Source organism: Chinchilla lanigera, unplaced genomic scaffold (genome assembly GCF_000276665.1).
Source record: "Chinchilla lanigera isolate Chin_1 unplaced genomic scaffold, ChiLan1.0 scaffold00034, whole genome shotgun sequence".
Lineage (NCBI taxonomy): Eukaryota > Metazoa > Chordata > Mammalia > Rodentia > Chinchillidae > Chinchilla > Chinchilla lanigera.
In genome coordinates, this window is record NW_004955435.1 from 7,162,560 (window position 1) to 7,168,639 (window position 6,080).

The 6,080-nt window shown below is 39.2% G+C and overlaps 1 pseudogene; it reads left to right on the forward strand.

Annotated features, from left to right (window-relative positions):
* Positions 1–1,570: 1,570 nt before the first annotated feature.
* Positions 1,571–3,857, forward strand: LOC102023519 (annotated as a pseudogene).
* The last annotated feature ends 2,223 nt before the right edge of the window (positions 3,858–6,080 follow it).

Genomic DNA, 6,080 nt, shown 5'->3' on the forward strand with positions numbered 1-6,080 from the left:
ATAGGCAGTAACCTCCAAAGAAATACAGTACTGAAAGGAAGAGAAAGTTTAACACGTGGTGAAATTTGACAGTATCAGCACGGCCAGGTGATAAATGTTAATATCAACAGTGCTGAGGCTGTTAACAGGCTGTAGCCTTAATATGGTGAGATGGAAATGGCACTTCCCCACGGTAGTCTTCCAGCCAAAAGGACAAACCCCTTATCACAAGAGAAATATCTGGCAAATGACAACTGAAGGGCTTTCGACCCACACTTTCATTCTCATCAAAATTTCCAAGGTCATGAAAAGCAAACGTCTGAGAAAATGCTCAGCCAACACAAGCCCATGGAGATAGCACAACTAGAGCTGATGATACCCTGGAACAGGACCAGAACACCGAGAAGTGAAGGAACCTGAATCAAACACAGTATGGGCTTTATTTAATAATCATTACTATTATTTCATCAACTATTCATATTTTTATATAAATTTTTATATTCTGAAAAATGTAACTTCCTCTTGTTATATGCTATTAATAATAGAGGAAATCTATTTTTCTGGGAAATTATCATATAGTAGGATATGTAATATAGAAATCTCCTTATTACCTTTGAATATTCCCCATACTTCTAGAACTACTTTAAAAATAAGGTTTGTTATTATACATGTGACACACTGTGCACCTTAAATAAATATAAAAATATTTTTAAAGTCTTGACCCTAATGGTGTCTTCTGGTCCATCTAGCTCAAATTTACTTAAATTCTGATGACCCATTTAAGGTGTGCTTAAAACATTTTTAAATTATTTTGTCTTACTTTTCTTTTGTATCTCAATCTTGGTTTTTATTATTTGCCCTTGTACAGAATGTTAATAATTACAATGTCCATTAAAGAAAGTAGTATATTGATAGTATACTAACTTTTCTCTTTAAAAGATGTATCCATTACTACTGATATTTTGTATTATCCAGGTGACTGTTTGGATCTTAACTCTTCAAAGTACTGAAATAAGTTTACTCTGACATACCATGTCACATGGCTGGCCTGTCCAATAATATTTCTTTATGTGTAAAATTTGGAGCCATTGCTGTTTTTCCCGGACCTAACATTTTCTGAAGGAATCTTTGCTCTGAACTCTGTTTCTTCTGTTTGAAACTCTCTGTTTTCAAAAATCGAGGTACATTTGCAGCTCAGCCCCATTCACCTTAAGAAAAACAAAACAATCATACATTTCTGTGAACGTATGTTTTTCAAAAAGATTGGCATGGTGAACAGGTTTGTGAGTTACAAATGTAAAATTGTTTGTCCCTTTTACTCTGCATGGTCAGGTTGAGAATTTTCCAGCATTTCCATGTGACTTGTTCCTGAGTTACACTAAAAGTGGCCAAAGCAGCAGTGTCATCTGAATCAGCCATCTGAATACTTTCCTTCTTGGTTAATTTTTTTGTCCCCAAATCTTCATTATTAAAGTAGGCCTTTCAGCCTTGTTCTTACTCCCCAGCCAGGTTGCCAAGGGGGCCTGAGGCCCTGTGTGCCTTCTCAGTCCTGCACCCGCCGCTGCAGAGGCCATAAAGGAAAAAACACACTATGGCTGATGAAGTTTGCAGCACAACTTTGACATGTATGAAGAGTCCCAAAGTTACCAGAACTACTTTTCAGGATGAGCTTCCAAGAGCAATCTCAGCCTGCTTGGCCCGGCAGAGCTGAGAAAACTCAGAAGACTTCAAGAGTGACATTGTTTCCTTAGGTGGTATTTCTGATACCTCAGTAGATGAAAATTCAGTTAAGAAAAAAAGATTAACTGATTTTCATATATCAGATGAAGAAAAGAATTCTCCAGGACCATCATCTTTGAAAACCAAGAAATGGAACAGTGACCCAGTGAGAGAAGAGCCGTCAAGAACACTGTGGAAAGGGCACCTGATGTGCCTGAAGATATGCTTGTAAATCCCTTCTCTGAAGCTCAAAATAAAGATCAAGAAGTTGAAAAAGAGACAGTTAAAATAAAACCGAAACCCAAAATTCTTCCAACTGAAAGCAACTTTTCAGCAGAAAATAGGAGCAGTGTTGGAACAGATGAACGCTGTAAGCCTTCACCTAGGCCAAGGAGCAGGTTAAAAAGAGTAGCTATAAACATGGGTGCATATAAATCCCCGTGGCATGATATTTTCAGAAAAATACCCAGCAGGGGAATATCAGGGTTGAACGGGACCTCTGTTGTTTTCTTTTCTCTTTAAAATACAAAAGAATAGCCCTGTAGAAGACAAGGAAGAACAAGGAGCAGAGAAAGAAACCACCTGCGTGACGACTTGGATTCAGCACCTTCCTGAGCTGGGTGTCAGACAGGTGGAAGCTGAGAAAGATGCATTCTCTGAAAACTTTGGTCTTGAGGATCAGCTGTTTAAAAGCTCAGCATTACCATCCCTTAAAGAAAGCCTTGGAAGGTGCTTTCCACCAGGGTCTGACGAGAAGGCACCCAGGAAAGATCGGAAGGGAGAAGTCACTGAAAACCATAATTCCTGGAAATTAAATGAAAATGAAGAAACTGCAGCTTTGATAGAATAGAATAGAATAGAATAGAATAGAATGGAATAGAATAGAATAGAATAGAATAGAATAGAATAGAATAGAATATGTTGCTCTTGAACTTGAGAAACCCAAGGAAAGTGGGGTGGTCACTGATGACTCTGAAAAAGGCAAGGAGAAAGCTGAGTTGGGGTGGAGGAGGGCTTCACAGCTGCTCCCCTGCTGCTCAGATCTCCAGGTCCCTCTGGGCCTACCATCACAAAGTCCTCCGCACAGCAAACAATCAAAGACAGAAACATGAAGAGTAAAAAGTCAACAATGAATAGAACGTCCAGTGCCTCTGCCAGATTAATGACTTCTGAGCATGTGAAGAAATCCAGTTCTGTAAGGAGAACTCCAGGGTCAACTACCTCTTCCCACTGCTCAGGGACTTTGAAAGTCTTGCACCAAAAGCCTTCACAGAGGGGCTGGGGATTTAGCTTAGCGGCAAAGCGCCTGCCTGGCAAGCGCAAGGTCATGAGTTCGGTTCCTGGTACCGGAGAAAAACCAAAAAAATGCCTCTAATCCCAGCACTCAAGAAGCTAAGGCAGGGAGTTTATGAGTTTGGGGAAAAACAAAAAAAAAAAAAAAAAAAAAAAAAAAAAAAGCCTTCACAGAAACAGAACCTAGAGCCTGACAGAGCAGATCACGTAAGGGCAGATGTTTACTAGAAGTGGTTAGAAAAGAAAAATGTAAAATTTACATGAAAAGAACAGAATAAAAAGGATAGAAAGTGAAAACTTAAGGATCCAAAATGAACAGAAAAGGGCTGCTGAAAGAGAAGAAGCATTAGCATCATTTGAGGCCTGGAAGTTAGGAAAGAAAATGAAACAAAGAAACGAGCTGGCAAAGAGAGGCTTGAGGAAGAGCGCAAGAGGACAACAGAAGAAGAGAACCCACAGAGGAAAGGAGAAGCCCTGGGGGCATTTGAAAATGGAAGGAGAAAAAGATGGAATGTCTTACAGAGGAAAATAAAAAGGAGAAAGGATATGAGAGAGCCAAGACAGAGAGAAGAGGAAACTTGCTGAGAGAAAGAAAAAACTTAAATGCTGCTGAAAAATGGAGTGAGAAAGAGGAAGCTTTCTTTAAGCAAAAGGAAAAGAAAAAACAAATGAGAAAAGAAAGAAACAAAACGAGCTGAGAAAAATGATAAAGCTAAGCAAAATGGAAAATGACTGGAAAAGAAAGAAAAGCAGGAAGGAATCAAACACAGCAAAAGAAATGGTGCTCCTTTCTTGAAAATGAGGCTAAGGCCATTCCTCCGTGGAGCCCTCTGAGCAGGACTGTGCTCTCAAAAGTGTTTCGATAATTTTAAATAATGTTATTCATCAGTTCACCAATTTCAGCCATCGGTTTAAAAGCCATCCATCCAATCCTTTACATTTGCAGGAATCTATTTTAACTAAAGACTAAGCACTTATGTTGACAATGGAAAAGATACTTTGGAGTTTAGTTGGTGAAAGTATTTTTTCAACTGTAGATCAACTGCCTCAAATGAAAAATTCATCACCAGATTGCCCCTGCCATTCAAGGTTTATCATGCCCTAGCAATATTCAAATGAATAAATAAATAAATTAGGCCTATAAACCCTAGAAGGGGAACACAATAGAGCCTTGATTTTTTCTATTGTGTGACAAGGATGGCCTTCTCTAAAGCTTCCAGTCAGATATTTTTTATTTTTTTCTGAGACCTCATCTTCATGGCCTTTGCTAACTCTTTGCTCCAACTCTCAGTGAGTGAGTATCTTCAACTATTACTACTTTCTTCACCTTTTGTGAAAACTTCTGGTTAGAAAATCAGACTACAGTCCTAAGAGGCAAGTCTGATCACTATCCCATCTTAAAAATCATAAAACCTGAGCATAGCAGGGAAAAGATTTCTCTCAAGTCCAAATAACAATGACTGGCTTTGTCTATTTTAATTCAAACTGATGATTAAAATATCTAAATAATTCCTATACCAGCTAGACTAAATAATGATTCTAACTTTTGAATTTGATATCCTATTATAAAGACTTAAGTAGAGTAGGTTAACTGATTAATTTGAAAGCTTAGTATTGGAAGTAGTATTAGAAAGTTACTATTTGTCTTGGTTACTTTTCTCTCATTGCTGAGACAAAATACCCAACGCCCAAAATGAAGGAAGGAAAGGTTTATTTAGCTTACAGTTTGTGGAGGTTTCAGTCCATACTTGGCTGGCTCCGAGGCAGAAGATAGCAAAGCAACAAGAGCAAAGCAGGGAATGGCAGCTGAACAGCAAACAGCCAGAGCAAAAGGGAGGAATGGCTGCAAGCAGCTTCTTTCCCTGCCTTACTTTGTAAACAGGCTACCCCCACCTAAGGGGCATGTAGCTCTCACATAATCTCCATGCCCTCCTCTTCCACAGGCTCAGCATGTATACAAAGTAAGCACCATGGCTTCCTGCTGAGTCACTTAGCCAAACCTCTAGATTCCCCAAGTTGACACAATGTATCAACCATAAGAGTACTGGGAACTTAGAATTGGAAGACAATATTAATATATCTAAAACACAGCTGTAAACAGAAATTTGCAAAAGGCTAACATTTCCTAGTAATATATTAAGTTATCAACTGTCCTTGAAGGAGAACCAGTGATCGTATAATAAATTCGGGCTACCTGACACACTGTTCACTATACTGTTTTAGTCAGTTTTGCTGTGGGACAAAATACTTGACACACCCAAGGAAGAAAAGTTTATGGTTTCAGACGTTTTAGTCCAAGGTAAGCTAGATCAAAGGAAGAAACATCAAGGCAGAAGGCTGTGGCAGGGTAAATCAGGCAAATCTGCTAGGGTAAATTCCTAGAAGCCAGCAAACAGCAAGAGAGGGAAAAAACTAGAGAGAGAGAGAGACAGACAGATAGACAGACAGACAGAGAGACAGAGACAGAAACAGAGAGAGACACACAGAGAGAGAAAGATCCTTCAAAGTGACTTTCCTAGTGACCTAGCTCCTCCTCCTAGTAGTTCTTTCGGCTATGAAATTATCAGTGGGTCAGTGGAAGGTGCTAATCTCTTGATCCAATTGCCTCCCTAAAGCTGCATCTCTGGCCACATGATTTTGGGGGGAGGTAATTCTTATTCTAACGATAGCAATCACTGCTAGAAACTTCTGTCAGTACTAATGGTAATTATTCTTATGTTCCATTCCACTTTCATATATACCTTTGTTCTCTAGCCATGCTTTTACACACATATTTGTGGAACAATACCAGAAAGGATTAATGTCATATGCCTTGTTTGTTTGTTTGACAACAGAGGCAGAGAGAGCAGTAGAAAGACGTGTTGTAATATCCCAGTGAGCGTTCCAATTTGGGGGCTGTGGTTCTCATACCACGTGGTGACTATTCTTCCTGCTTATAAGTGACCACCTGTTGGGCAAATATTTTGCATAAGATGTCATTCTTTGCCCTGAGTGTTCATTGGAATGGGCAAAATGCCTGGTTGAAATATACAATGAATGCTCACAAAATAAAGATCATCCCCTAAACCTAGTGCGACAGTTAGGCTGGA